This window comes from Marmota marmota, unplaced genomic scaffold (assembly GCF_001458135.2).
Source record: "Marmota marmota marmota unplaced genomic scaffold, marMar, whole genome shotgun sequence".
NCBI lineage: Eukaryota > Metazoa > Chordata > Mammalia > Rodentia > Sciuridae > Marmota > Marmota marmota.
Window position 1 is genome coordinate 14,009,560 of NW_025999990.1, and position 15,871 is coordinate 14,025,430.

Here is a 15,871-nt window from a genome sequence, read left to right on the forward strand (position 1 = left end):
TCCAAACTGTTGAACCCTAGATCCATTGATGTATTGGAAGATTTGAAGTGAAGGCAAATTCCAGGTCATAGTGGTGCCCTCCACATAGACCACATTAGCTTTGACTGATCAAGTTCCTGTTGCCCCGAAATATTTCCTTAAAACTCCATTTTTAAGCCTGGGACTTCCATGATTTAGGCACATCTTGGAAGTTTTACTGCCTGTAAATAAGCAAATATGCTTGTTAGGACGTGCAATCGATAAGCTGTTTCAGCCACAGGTACTTTAGCAGAAATCAACTAATCAGAAAGATTGGTCCACAAGTCATTAATTCCTCAGCTTGGGAGTGACAAATGCCACTAAGCAATGTAGAACAATATCAAAAGAAAGAAAGACAGGCTCGGAGTAAAAAGTTCCATTGGAGATCAATTTTACACATGATTTGTATTAAAAAGTAAGTTCTTTACTCCATCCTCAAAGAATGTTTAAAGATGAAAGACTCAAGGAGAGAATTTTACCTGCATGGTAAAGCTGACATGTAATAAGATTATTTACCCAGAGAGTAGTTCAGGGGCCCTCGAGCATGCTTAGCCATACAAAAAGCTTCATTATTCCCAATTAAGTAGGAGAAGCTGAGGACATATTATTTCTCTAAAAAGTCTGCTAATAGACATCTTTTGTTTCTTCCTTAACAACATTTCATGTCAAAAGTAAATATTGTTAAGAATGTCATGGATTTATATATTTATATGTAGACATTGCTCTTATATAAATGTATATCACTGGGATTGATATCATAAAATTATTCACTCCTCTCTTTAATTCTAGTATCAATTCATTTCAGACTCAAGTAAACAGGTAATTTTAAGGTCACAGTAATCAAGTGGTATTTTCTGCTTAGAAAAGAAAGAAAATATTATTCAACATCCAGTCCACTCAGTAGATTTTTCTTTACTGGTGGTGGATTTGAGGTCTGCTCTCATTAGCTGGTGGTGCTAGATGATACTATCAAACCAAGAAAAAGGCCCTTAATAGATTTTTAAAAAATTTCCTTCTGTTTCTATATCCCCTTTTTCCTGGAACCTTGTGGTTTGGAGAAGACCCACCATTTACATCATCTAGTTCAGTTTTGCCTTTAAATCATTTCTTGAGCCAATTCTTAGGAATTGTGTTAAATAAAATGGAATTCAGAAAGATTATGTCTAGCAGGGGAGGAATATTTATTTTCTTTAACCTTCTTTTACCATTTACATACTTTGCAGGTATATTATAGAAAAGCCCTGAAATCTTCACAAGTTTTATGGCAAAAAATGACTCCAAAGGGAAAGCACTAGTAAGAACAAATAGAACTTGCAAAACGGTGCCCTTTAAAACCCAGATTATCAAACTTTTGATGTCCTTCCACAACAGTGAAGATTTGAAAACTGTCATGCGTGATGGATGCTTGCTTTAGGTTTTCAAAGCTGAAAATGATGATGCTCATTGTCAGGTCTTTAATCAAGGGCTCAACATCAACACAGCTTTCCACACTTGATGACCATGCCCAACAGTCACCCTTTAAAGAGGCTCAGGAACATTTATCAAAGTTGTGGGAGGATGTTTCCTCTGCAGGAATTATGGTTTGTGCCCATTTTGTCATATTTATTGTTAGTTTCATACAGGGCCACACACTTTACAAAACAAGAAATTTGAGCCCATAATGTCATGTCAGCTTACCTGTACTCAAAATTCAAACAATACACACACACACACACACACACTCACATATGCACAACACACACTCATACACACTACACACACACACACACACACATCTTTCCCAAATTTTGATGAATTTACAGTTGGGTTAAATTGAGAAGACTCACAGTTGGATAACAACTTAGAGAAAAACATAAGCAACCAAATGCTAGAGGGAAAAAAAGAATAGAAGGATTAAAATCAACTGGGTTCTAATCAGAAGTCTTGAGTGGGATATTTGTAGAGAGGGGTAGTGTATCTAACTCATACATGAGTCATTGAGGGTTTTTTGTTTTGTTTTGTTTTATTTTTTAGGATTTTGCTTTTCTGTCTATAATAAGAACAAATAACTGGGCTCCTGGCAAATTACAAGGAGATTTCATGAAAAACAGTTATTTAGAATTAAATGTCTCAACTGATGCATACTTAACCTTTGCGTACCTGAAATCCAAGTAACACAGAGAGCATATAAATTGGACAAGCAGACACACAGTATGTTCTCAGAGTAATTATTTAATATTCACAAATATTTATGATGGAGAGTGAGAAGCAGCCAGATGGCTATGCAAAGAGTTACTGTAAACAGAATGTTTTCCAAACTTTTTTTCAAATAGCCAACTGGAAAGAGTATTAACAGGGAGATGAAGATGGGTGAGGAAAGGAAAGTAGGGAAAGAGAACAACATCCTTGAACTTGATTAATCGTTTGTCATTCTACTTTTTTTTTAACAAATCAATCATTTGATGATATTTTACATATTACTTATCCTACAATATAATTATTACTACAGAATTATTATTTTAATTCTTTTTGCATGTCAAGATATGTTTTGTTTTGCTTTAGTAGGTAGGTCTTGAGGTTAAAATTTTCATAAACTTAGTCACAGCAGAGCTAGAAAAAAGCTATTAAGTAAAATGAAGAGTGAGAGTTAATTTACTCTTAAATTAATAGCGCTTGGGTATCAGTTACTAGGGCATGATATTAAGGATCCTGAATCAATAGATTCAATCACTTTAGGGACCTTTTGGGTTCCCATTCTATAGTACTGGCACATATTCTAATTAACTGAGATCCGCCTTGCCTTTTACAGGGTGGGGGATGGGTAAATATAGGTGAACAGAACGAACCACAGAAAGGCATAAATAATGCCATATTCATATCAAAGAACTACAGGCTAAATCGTGTCCTTCCAATTCAACAGCAACAATGATGATACTGTTACATATGCATGATTATATATCTTACATTTCCCCTAACTCCTTCCAAAATGCAAATGCCATCATTAGTCAAAGCAGAGTGATGCTTACAGAGAAAAAAAAAAATCATTAGTCTTATGTCTACCCTTCTCCCTCTCCCCAGGGACACTGCAAGAGGTGTCATTTGGTCTCATGGATTTTAGTGATCACCTGCCACCAATAATCCCAATCAGGATTAACTTCCTGACCTCACCTAAGAGGCCTTGGTTTCAGTGATTTTCATGCAGATATAATAGAAGGAACACAGCCACCTCGACGCGGTGTGTCTTCTCCCTCCAACTTGCTTCCCCTCCTTTATGCCTGATTTCAATTTTGGGAACCACTATTCATCTATCAATTTTATTATTTAAAATGAAACCAGTAAGTGAGACTTTATAAAATTTTCTCCTTTATCCCAATATCTGGCCAATGCCCACTCACACACCCCCCCCTTTTTTCCAACCCCTAACTGATCTTTCTACACTTTTAATTCTCTTACATTTATCTTCCTATTTATGACCACAATCCTACATTCAAATGATGAACTGAGTCTGATGGGTTACACTAAAATTACCTGCACATGTTTCTCCAGATTCTAAGCTCTTTAAGAGCGGATCCTATGTACAGCCTGAATGATTTTTTTCAGTTAAAAACTTCACACAGAGAAAAATTTCTGCTGGAGATTAAATTGCTGCTGCAAGTTTAACATAGTAACCAGGTCTTTTTACTGTAATAAATGCCACTGTTAATTTTAATTACCTTGACATTTTCCTTAAAGTTTATGCCATTCTACAAATAGTCAGAATTTATGCTCCTAAAGAATGTCAATAATTCTTGAATTTGTTATGTTTATCTTTTTCATCCAGCAACCATTTGTAACATACGTTTGCTGTGTAAAATGCCTGATTCGAAGGCAGTTTTGAGCTATTCTTAAACCCCTTTATTCCAATTCCTGTGCACTTTTTAAAAACATGATTCCTGAAAAATAGGATAAAAAAATGTTTCTACCGATTGTATAATATGGTGGTGCAAACAATACATCTTTCTTTAGATATATGGGCAACATGTATGAGTTTCAAATGTTCCCTTTCTATTTTCAATTAGTTCTCTGTTCTCAAGGTGCCAAGCCTTGCTCCTTAGGTGTCTGAATATTCACCCATCTGATTTTAAGAATCAACCCTTCTGTTCCAGGCTGCTTATGCTATACCTCAAAGCTATACCTTCACTCAAATCGCTCTAATCACACACCTTCCAGGAACTGAAGATTGGGGAACTATCTTTTGAGTCCCTGGCTTCATGCACTGGGTCTACCTTAAAAGTCAAAGCATCTGCTGAAAAGGTGAGTGCTATAAAGAGTCAGCACCACGAGCTTGATTAGAAATACCATTGGGAACTAGAAAGCACATTATAATACAGAGGAAATTCATCTGTGCAACTACTCAGTTGTTATCATAGAATCATTTTACAGAAAAAACCACAAGATAGAATTCAAGACCTTCCCAAGAGCTCATGCAGGAAACAGATGCCACCAAGGCTTTTCGAGTCTGCAGAGGGGACTAGGTCTGCAGGCTGCTGTTACTCTCTCTACTGGAGGAAGGACCAAACTTACTGGACAAGGTCCTCGTGTTCCGTCTTTCACCTTGCCCTTTAAAATCAAGATACACTCTTTATAACCTCAGATGGAATGAATTCTTATCAATTCTGTGAACACTGGGGACAGGGAGAGGGTACTCCAATTAAGGACATCAGAAGCCCTACTCACCGAGTTACATTTTCTACTTTTGTTTGCTTGGTTATCCTAGCAGCTAAGTGGAAAATTAAAATCAAACAAGGGAGATGCAGGGAGACTGTGTGGGCCAACTTCGAGATAAGCAGCAGGTAACGGTGGCCCTAGCACAGTCCCAAACACAATCCAGAGCTGCTCATCCATCTTAGTGCTATCAAGGGGCGTTGATCAGCCGGCACCCCACTTCCAGCTGATGGAGTAGCAACAGGTCCCCCCATGGGGTGCCTGTCTGTTTAGCATGTGTGATTTGTTTCACCCTCAGTTACACAGTGAGAGCATCTGCATCCAGTGATCTTCCCTAAGCTATGTGTGACAGTGTGGCTTTCACTACTGTATCTAATGGAAGTGTAACCTGCAAACCTTCACAGGCAGCATTGGAGAATACAACTGGTGTTACTAACTTTAGGGAGCTGAAGATCAAAGAGGGAGGGAGAGGGACAGCACAGGGACCTGATTTTCCACAGTTCCCACATAGTGAGTCGTGGTAGAGATCTTTAGTTCACTCCAGGAATTAAGAAATTCGCAAACTAGCTGTGACGCTCCTGCATTTTGGGGAAAACTTCTCAAATCAGAGGTGGAGCTGCTCAAGCAGGTACCTGAGTCAATATGTGGCAACCCCGGTATTAGAAAAGGATTTAATTTTTTTTTAAAGCACTGAGATGCCCAGGGGTTTTCCTCCTCCTCTTTGAAAAATCTAACTTCATTATAGATTTTTAATGTTTTGACATGCCCAGAACTATTTATTAACAGTTCATGTTATTTGTGAAAATAAGATGAACTGAGTATTGAGTGACTTTTCCAATAAACTTCTCAGGCTCTGATGATCTCTCCTAAGTTAGGCAGGGCAAATACAACATAAACCAATTTCACTTTTTCTAATTATTCTTATTCTGGTGTATCCCTCAGGTCAGATTTAATGTGCAGTTTTATTTTTTCTGAGAATGTTAAGGAAGCAACAAGAAAAGATGTTGACCCTCAATTTACTATAATTAGAAATAAGTTATGTGCCACAGAAAAAACTAAAGTCTGGTAGTTTCTTTCTAAACCCCTTTAAATGAATTTTTCTTCCTTTACAGAATTTATTTGTGTGTGTGTGTGTGTGTGTGTTCATATACATGCACACACATACTCAAGTGCACACATATCTACTTATACACATAGATAGATACATCTGTATCTCTATCTAAGTGGATAGATACATAAATGGAAAGAATGAAGAAAAGAAGAAACTAAAATTGAAGAAGTGCAAGTCCCCCAGGTTTAGAATTAAACAGTAGGAATGCTAAAATAATCAGTAATTCCTTTCATTTTAGGCAGGAGAAAATCAAGATCTTAAGCAGACCGTATGTCACAGCCTTAGCTATACATTTTGCAGCACTGACAATACTGGATTAATAATAGACTACAATAATTAGTTGACATAAATCATACGAATTTATAAGCCTATATCTGTCTTCTATGAAATCACTTCCAAAATTATGTCGGTGGGTCTTAGTATTCTTGAACATAGTTTTACCAACTAAAAAATGTTGCTTTTGCTTTACTAAATCTCTTTAAACTGGCTTTTATGGCAGTTATAACATAATTTACACTGATCTCTTTTATTTCTTGTAAATAAATTTTCACTGTCAGTTCTTCACTTTTGATCTATAATAGTGATCCAATATTATACAAATTGTGTTCTTACATTTGTAGGCTGACAGCTTTGGAGGAGAGTTTGAAGGTCATGTCATTCCGTTTCCCAGTAGCAGTCATCTCACAATGCCTGTGACTAACAAGTCTTGGGTGGCTGCCCTTCTTGGGCCTCCTTGGTCTGATCCCTGCAGTGACTTCTCAAGCAGTGTCTCCAACCTTACCTTGGCCCTCTCTGCCACCTGCCTTCCACTCTCTTCTCCATACTTTTCTCTCAGTCTTTGAATGTGCCCAGCTCTAAGCCAGGTTACATTCTGAACAGTGAGTTGCTTGTTGTGTGTGTGTGTGGTTTTTTTTTTTTTTTTCCGATTCTTCACCTGCCTGGCACCCAGACATCCTTTAGCTCTCAGCTGAAATGCTAATTCCTCACACAAGTCCTCTTGACCACTCCCACCATTATTATTTCCCATTTAAAGAAGCTACTTGCAGCCATGAAGATCCCTTCACATTCTTGGATTTTAATTTTCCTTTAGTGTTATCTAATCCTTCAATTTTGAACACATTTTTTTACACACAAAAATAGAGGGAAGCAGAACAGTAACTGAACAAACTCACTTTCTCTTGCATGTACTCACATGATGATAAGTGACCCCTCCTTAGCCACTGCGTTGTTCTGTACAAATGCTCACAGAATCTTTGGTTCTCAGTAATGTTTTCCAAACTTCAACCCATTCTGGTTTCAGTCTTCCTTAAGCCATGCTGGGAGCTCAGTGAACACCTGTGCAAGCATTTCACCCTGTACGTTCCTATGCTGATCTATCCTAGAAACCACTTTTAAAAATGGATTTTATTCAAGCCTGCATGTAACCGCATGAGTTTTTCCAGTGGTCTCTCTCTTTTCCATTTCTCAGTATCTTATTTTGAGAACTCCATCCCCTTCTTATCCGAGATGCTAATGATTCCACATAGCCACACATAATCACCATGCCCCAGTCTTCACCTTGTCCTTTATCCTAGAAATGTCTGACAACACTCACCATTCTTAGAAAAAACTTCCTGGCTTGAGTTCTTGATGATATTGCCTTCTGGTAATTTACCGCCCACTTAACTGGCTTTTAAATAACTCTTCTGTGCAAGATCCCTCTCTCTAATCTCTCTCTAGGTGATATCCCCAAGACTATGGCTCTAAACAGAATCCAAAGGCAGTGGATTCTGAAATGTCTATATTCAGCTACGACTTCCTCTAAGGGCCCCAGATTCATATATGCAAAAGCTCAGTTGGATATTTCCACTTGGATCCCTAAAAATACCTCAAATGGCTGGAAACAAATTCTTCATTTCCCTTGCAAAGCTTTTCCCTACGTCTACCCATCCTAGAACATGGCTTTCCCATCTACCTAGTATCTTCACCACGCATCCTGGTGATCATTTTGACCTTTTCTTTCCATCATCCTTACCCCTTAACCACTTCATTAGCAGGTCCTCTTAGCTCCCCTCAAATATTTTCTGAAGAAATATACTTCTCTTCTGGACTACGGTTCCCACTCTAGTCTATGCCCTTGTCCTCTCCATTCTCCTGAAATAGCCTTCTGTCTACTCTAGTCAGCACACAACCCACTGTATGTATTCAAGGAAGCAGAGAGATCTCTGCAGAAAGATCATTTCCTTAGATATGAATGCTTTCATCACACAGAAATAATGCTTGAGGTGATAGGTGGATATGCTAAATTTCCTGATTTGATCATTACACAATATACAGTTGTCCTTCGGTTTCTGGAAAGAACTGGTTCCTAGACCTCATGCATATACCAAAATCCATAGATGTTCAAGCCCCTTACAGAAAAGGGCACAGCATTTTCATAGAACCTATGCATACCCTGTAGTGTACTTGAACTCATTTCTAGATTACTTATAATGCCTAATAGAATATGAATGCTATGACAATAGTTGTTATACTACAGTGTTTAGGGACAATGTGTGTTAGTCAGCTATTTTGTAGCTATGGCAAAATACCTGACGAAAACAACTTAGAGGAGGAGAGATTCATTTTTGTTTACAGTTTCAGAAGTTTCAGTCTATGGTCACTTGACTCTTATCCCTGGCCCTGTGATGAGACAGAACCTCACGTGGGAGTGTAGCAGTACAAAGCTGCTCACCTCATGACAGTCCAAAAGAAAAGAGTGGGACAGTCAGGGACAAGATATAGCCCTCAAGGGACATACCCAAGGACCCACTCCCTTCAACTAGGGGTTATCTCCAACAGTTTTTATCACTGGATGAGGTCACAACCCTCAGAACCAATCAATTCCTAAAAGCTTCACCTCTGAACATTGCTGCATTGGGATGCAAGCCTCCAATAGATGAGCCTTAGGGGACATTCCTGATCCAAACCACAGCATAATGACAAGAAAAATAAGTCTGTCCATGTTCAATACAGATGCAGTTTGTTTTCAAAGATTTTGATTCGCAGTTGGTTAATTATGAGGGTGCAGAACCCACCAATACAGAAGGCCAACTGTATACATATTGAACATCAAATAGTTGTACATGTCTTTGTACCCTAAAGACATGTACAATTATTGTCTGCCAATAAAAAATAAAATAAAACTCTAAAAAATAGTCACCCTCCACCCCTGGAGAATTATTTTACTCTTTCACATATTTTCCGTAACAACACTGAGACTTATAGAACCGTTTATTTGTTTAATTATTTATATCCCTGGAATGTAATTTTCACGATAGCAGAGATCCCAGTATATTTTATTAATCTACTTTATCCACAGTGCTTAGGGGAATATTCAAGTTCATAGAATACTCAATAAAGTATTTCTTAAAAAATGTTTGACAGGTTGTACCTAAAGCACAGTGTTTTTGTGTTTCCTCATTTCACCCAGGATAAAATCAAAAGCCAACATATTTTTTTATGACTTTCAAAGCCTCCATGACCTGACCCTATTACTGTCCCTCCCTCCCTTCTCCAGACCTTACCTCTCCCTTTGTCTGAGCCAGATACACAAATTTCTTGCTGTCCCTGGAAGGTGCCAGGCAACCCCTGCTTCCTATCCTTTAGTCTGGAATGTTCTTCTTCTCCCATCCACAGGGATCACTCTCTTCCTTGTTCAGATCAATACTAAAATACAAGTTCAGCGGGGCTTGCCCTGGGCACCTGATCTACCATTCCCACACTCCTTGCCTTCTGACAGTGACAGTTGATGCGTGCCTGTCTTTCTTTAGTCTCTTTCCTTAGCACCTTTCTCTAATGCACCATCAATTTAATTGCTCATCTTATTCATTTTTTATCTCCCATGGAAAGGTAAGCTCCATAGGGTTAGGGAATGTTGTCTGTTTTGTCCACTTTTGTCCCACATGGAATCCAGAATAGTGCTTGTTGACACTATTAATAAATACGTGTTGAATAAAAGGACAATCAACTTAATATAGTTTTTTCTCAGTATATTGAGCAGTTGTTTGGTTAAAAAGACTGAACTTATTGAAGAGTTCTTTTCACCATTTGTTAAGCAGAGTGCTCTTCACATCACTGATCATCTAGCCTGTCATTTAAAGAGGACTGGGGAATAAAGGTTAATATTTGGAGAGCATGAATAATTATTGTGAAGGACCTGAAACAAACGAGGTTAGAGCCTCAACTCCGTATGTAGAGTTTGAAATAGACTTGTTATGCTCAATGATGTTGACGCTTCCTGTGTCTACAGAATAAACTTGAGCCCCACATATTCCTACTAATGAATAAAAAATCATCCCCCTTCAGCATCTATCTTTTAGAAAGTGACTTACTCTCCATCGGAAACATCTGTCTTGTCCTGTTTCTATTGTAATTGTTTTCCTGCATCTCAACATTACAATTACTTGCTTCAGAGCTGAACTGTTGGCTAACCAGCTTTGATGAGTCGACTCACGAAACAGAATTAATCATGACACAAACTTTATGTGAATAGTTGATCTACATTTCATGCTCTACTGACCAGAGAGACCAGAAACCTAACCAAAATGTCCAAGAAGGAGGATGGGAAAAGAGCCGATTTCTGTTCTGAACCAATTGGGGGTTAGGGACAATGTTCACATTCCTAGAAGAGCAGATAACTAATGAGCAGCGAGTCTGAAAGTGGAAGGAAGTTCTAGTACAGGGTGGTACACCAAGGAGATGAGATGACTTTCCTAGTGTTACCTTCCCATCAGGTCAAATGTGAGTGCTCAGAAACGACCCATGAGAAAGGAGAGTTGTGGTTTGCTTGCATTTGACAGATCCCCTTTATTCCTTCTTGGCCACTATGAGAACAGGCTTATCCGGTTTCATCTGAAATGTTTTGTTTTCCTTTCAAAACAGTGATGTTAACATTGTACAGGAGTCCACAGTTGATTCTTAAGCAGAAAAGCCTCATTAATATTAAACTACCAGTCAAGATCACCCTTTTTGGTCATCCGTAAGGCATCTCCTCTTGCCTTCAAGAGTGGCTGAACTCATCTGGGCAGGGGATTATGCTAGGAAATATGAAAAAAAAAACTATCTGGGGGGTGTGGCAGTGTGGCACAAGAGAAGTTTGACTCTCATTTTGTTTATGTCTAAATGAGCCACATAATTGCTTTACTATTGTATGCAATAAATCATCCCTAATTCAGATCATTTAAGGGAATATTTAAAAAATTTCAAGTACTTGAGCATCTTTTGGCTTTGTATTTTAAAAAATTTGTTCTTTTTAGATATACACAACAGTACAGTGTATTTTGACATATTATAAACACATGGAGTATAACTTAATATGACTTTCATTTTATAACTATAATGTGGACTTCATAGTAGCTTGAAAATGCAGTAAGCTTGCATACCTGAGTATGTCACCATAGCAAAGTCCACCTCTTCTGTTACTTTTTGAAGTTCATAACTATAAACTATTTATGTTCTATACATATCATCTTATGAACAAGTGTAAATATATATAAATATTGGGAAATGTAGATGTCAACATTTATAGCTTTCAAATTTTGTTGCATACAACTTTGAAACTACATGCTATTTATTTAGAATGAAGACCGTTTTAAAACTACTGAAATCCTATATCCTTACTTTTTGGTCTGGACTCCCAAAGATGCTGCTAAGCACTTTACAGGTGTGACAGCTCTAACCAGTTATAACCCAAAACATAGCTTTTCCAAAGAATGGAGTCTGTGCTTAGAACTCACCTGCTTCAATAGTCTTTGGGGGCTTAACTAGGTAATGTACCAGGTGGGAAAATCTTGGAAGCTAGTTTATTGTGACCATCTGAAGGGACACACACACACACACACACACTGGCACCCATGTATGCACATCATAGTACATGCAACACGTAGATCAGAATTCAAAAGTAACAGCCAAACATTGAAACACAGAAATCATTCCTGATTTCTCTATGGCTGATTCACCCGAGGAAGTGGGGGCAAAAAAAAAATCTTTGTCCTCTCACTTGCCAGACTGGCCTCACTAAGTCACTTCTTCCCAACGAAGCTCTAAACACACCATCATCATTCTTATCCTGATTAATCGGTATCCTGTTTTTTAGAGACAGAGGGGAGGGAATTGGCATGACCCGTGTGCCTGGACCCCGGGTTTTGGTTTTCTGTCCTAACCAGCTGTCGGGTAGGCAAAGAGCAAAACAAAGAACCACCCGGAGTTGGCCAGGGCTTCCGCAGCGCGCGGTGCCAGGGTCTCAGTCTGCAGCTGCGCTCGCTCCGCAGACGCCGGGCTCAGCCTCTGGGCCTGCGCTCCCCTCCGCGTCGCCGTCCCCCGGGGATCGGGCACCCGAAGCCGCCGAATACCCAGAGTGGGTGGGGACGCATTCCAGCCGCCGCTGCCAGCCTGCCCCAACTCACCAGCCTGCGAAGTTTCAGCGCCGAGGAGGCTGGTGTCAGATTTCAGCGACGTCTCTTTCCCGTCCCCAGCCCCGGGACCGGCCACCACGCACGATCTGCTTCACCGGGCGACGGGCATAGGAAAGGCTCCTTCTTTTTCCAACCTGTGGCTCGGGATAAGTCCAAAGCCAGGCGGTCCCCAGCCCCTGCCAGTCGGGACTGCAAGTGGCAGGTCTGGTAGCACCACCCCTGGGAGTCCTCCGAGGCCACTGGATCAGGAAGGTTTGTGTGAGAAGAAGGCGTGTCTCCGAGTCCTAACGCGGATGTGCCCGGCTCACCTCAGGCAGATCTTGCCAGTGACTCAACCGCTGCAATAAGAAACGCATTTGGCTCCTGGTTAAATTCTCCGCACTGTGGGCTCCAAGCCCGAGCGGCGAGCTCATTTTTATTCATTATTTTTCTCTGATCTATTCAAAGAGCCCCTGGCACCTTGAGAGAACCGCTCGCTTGGAGTGTTTCTCTCCTCCGAGGAGTGTCTACAAATACAGAGAGAGCCAGGGATGCGGGTGGGGGACAGAGGAAGGCCTCAGGGAAGTAAAAGGGGATTGGAAAGAAATTGCATTTTAAAAGTTAGAATGTGTGCACACGAATACATTGGTTTCACCAACCTAATCCTTGCTTCTTAAAATCAGTGCAGAAATCAATAAGTTACTATTAAAATAATGAGCACACACGGTCATTGAACAAATATTTACTAAGTACCTACTACGTGGTAGGTCCTGTTCTGAACACTACAGGTTTATCCACAAAGCAAAGATCCTGGCTGGTCTGCTGGGGACTGCATTTTGGACATAACTCTGATTTCCCTAATTTTCAGACTCATGGTAAAAGTAAGACCACAAGGTTGCATATCTGTAATTATGATGGCTTTATTCCTCTGAGAAGAAAATAAAAATATTCCAAACCTATTGTTTGCATTTTTATTAGTAAGCAATGAGATAATTGTTGAAATTTAAATTGCTTAACTGTTCTGACTGGGTGATTTGGGGACTTAATGCTGTTAGTTGGGAAGCATGTTCCCCAGAATTTCTTGTGGAAGGGACAGAGGAACAGCCTCAAACCAAAGCCTATACAATTGGTAGTGAAATAGTGGAAAACCAGAGAAAATGTTCCTTCTCGCAGAAGGTTCTCAACTCTGTTAGAAACCTATGGAAGCTGTTCTATTTTTTGGACTGCGTTTGTCTTGCAAATGGGGAATACAATGAGTAACCCAGTTCATATCAGTAAGATGACTGTGAAAGTGCTTGACACAAGAAGTTCTACAGATATTTGTCTAGGCTTATTGCTGTAGCAGTACCTAATCTACTCCATTCTTCCATGGCATGATACCATCTATAAAAATTGTTTTGAATTTGCTAGGAGAAATTATAGAAAGTTTAGTTTGTATATTTTCAAAATACATATGTTAGAAATCTAATGTTACAATAAATCCATTGTGCTTTCCATCAACAATATGTATATATAGAACAAGTATGTATCCATACACCCCAATGGAGATAAAAGAAAAAACATATAACCTTGATTTTATTCTTCTGTGAATGCATTGATTTAAAATGACTGTGTTCACAATATTATTTCACATTCTTATTCAGTTAATGTGTTCACTAGTTGCATTAATCCTAATAGTTATTTCTTGTATGCAATAGAGTTCATAAAGCCTTGCCCATGGATCATCTCATTTGACTTTTACAACATTGCTCAGAAATAGGCAAGGCCTCTGTTATATTTATTGTCCCCATTTTAAGAATGAAGAAACTGAGGTTGAGGAAGTTCTAATAGCTTGCCCAGAATCACGAAGGTCGGTAAAGGTAGAATGTGGGTCTCCTTATTCTGAATGTAGGGCTCATGTGATCACTATATTTTGCTGCCTCCTTAGTACTTCTGGAAAAGTCCCTGCCATGAGCAAATCTAACACACACATTTATTATCTGCTCTCCGTCTCACCCTCCCTGCAGATAAGTGTGTCACCTGCCTGGTAAGGCTGGCTCTTGCAGGGACAGTTCTGGTGGAGTGACTTGTCACATATAGTACTGTCTTTCTTGTTCTGAGAGCCCTTAGTGTAACATAGTGACATCACTGGAGAATGGCAGAATATTTCCTTCCCTGTGGGAAAAGGGAGGCCCAGGACAAGGTGGTAGAGGACAAGAGAGAACTATTATTTTGTCATTTCACAAAAGTTACTTTGACTAGAGGTAGAGCAGAATCAGAAACTCTGAATGTTTGTAAAAACAAGGGGATGCATCCCATGTCTTGGTAATAATAAAATAAAAATTTCCTGTACCTGGAGTTTATGTAGCACAAATTAAATTGATGTAATTTCTGTCTAATTCAATAAAACAGCTCTGAGGTACGCAGATATATAAATATACTTAGGAGACTTCTAGTGAAAAATGGCCAATCACATTTAATTACCCTTTCCTCAAACTCATTTAATACACACACAAAATGAAAATTTAAAAATTTTTTTTTATACAACAGTGAAAAATAAAAGGGAGAAGAGCCATGACAGTTAAAATAAATTACAGTGAATATTTTGAAGAATTTAAATCAGTTGGATGCTTGGTACCTGATCAAGCACAGATTACATACAATGTGTCCACAGAAGGGGTATCAGCAAGAAGCAAGACACTTCTCCTGGCAAAACCCAGCTGCAGAAATATGGCACAGAGAGGGCCAAGTGATGGGGTAAATAAAAGGATTCAGTTAGATGTCTGTTTCCAGAATGCTTGGACCCAGAGTTCCCTTCCCCACTGCCATGCAATCAACCAACAATAATTAATTCCTTTATCTGCTTAGTTCAGCCTCCAGGAGTTTGGAGCTTCAAAAATTGACAATATACTGAAAGTTTTACTCATGTGTAGATGGGATAGAAAATTAAGTTGTAACAAATTTAGGAAATTAAAATTAAAGGTTATGAAAAAAGAAAGTGGAGAGGGAAAAATTGACTAACAGCAATACCAGAAAGTTCTAGAAAAGAGTTCTTTTTATGCAGAAAGGAATGGGAAATTAACTAAAAAAAAATAATGCTTTTAAAATTTCAGAAGTAAAGATCATGAATTTTAGGGATCAAAAACCTCCACTAAAAGTCCAGGTGAATACATTTCAACTTAAATAGTTAATTAGTAAAACCACCAAGATACATCATTCTGCAATAATAAGAACCCAAAAATACAAAATAAGAACCTAAAAGTCTTCCAGAAACACAGAGTAGAAATTACATTGGATTTCTCAAGATCAATAATGGATCCAGAAGTTTGTTTGAATGCCTCTTCATCTTTAAAATGAAATTATTTTGAGCCTAGAATCATATTCCCAGACATACTGTCACCCGTGTGAATAAGACATTTATACATGCAAGGACTCAAAAAATGTTCTTCCTGTGTGCCATTTTTGAGGAAGAGTCCCTTTCCCACCCCCCAAAAAAACTTATAAATTGAGAAAGAAAAAGAGTTGAAAATAAATAAATGCCAGTCCAACATTGGAGACAGAAAAGGGAATTTTTCAGAACAATGGCAGTGAATCAGTCCTAAAGAGAAGCAGGAGGATGACTTGCAGTGGGAATGTCTCTGAGAAAGATAGAAAATGATTATTTGGT

The 15,871-nt window shown here is 38.8% G+C and overlaps 1 protein-coding gene across 3 annotated transcripts in view; it reads right to left on the reverse strand.

Annotated features, from left to right (window-relative positions):
- The window catches only part of Rab27b (RAB27B, member RAS oncogene family), a 140,779-nt gene that overhangs the window by 46,257 nt on the left and 78,651 nt on the right, over nucleotides 1-15,871 (reverse strand). Inside the window, exon 3 of one of the 3 annotated variants that reach the window (XM_015482232.2) lies at nucleotides 12,238-12,584. The exons of the other annotated variants lie outside the window; for them this stretch is intronic. The gene's annotated coding sequence lies outside the window, so the exon portion shown is untranslated. The remainder of the gene's footprint in view (nucleotides 1-12,237; nucleotides 12,585-15,871) is intronic. 3 annotated transcript variants of the gene reach the window in all.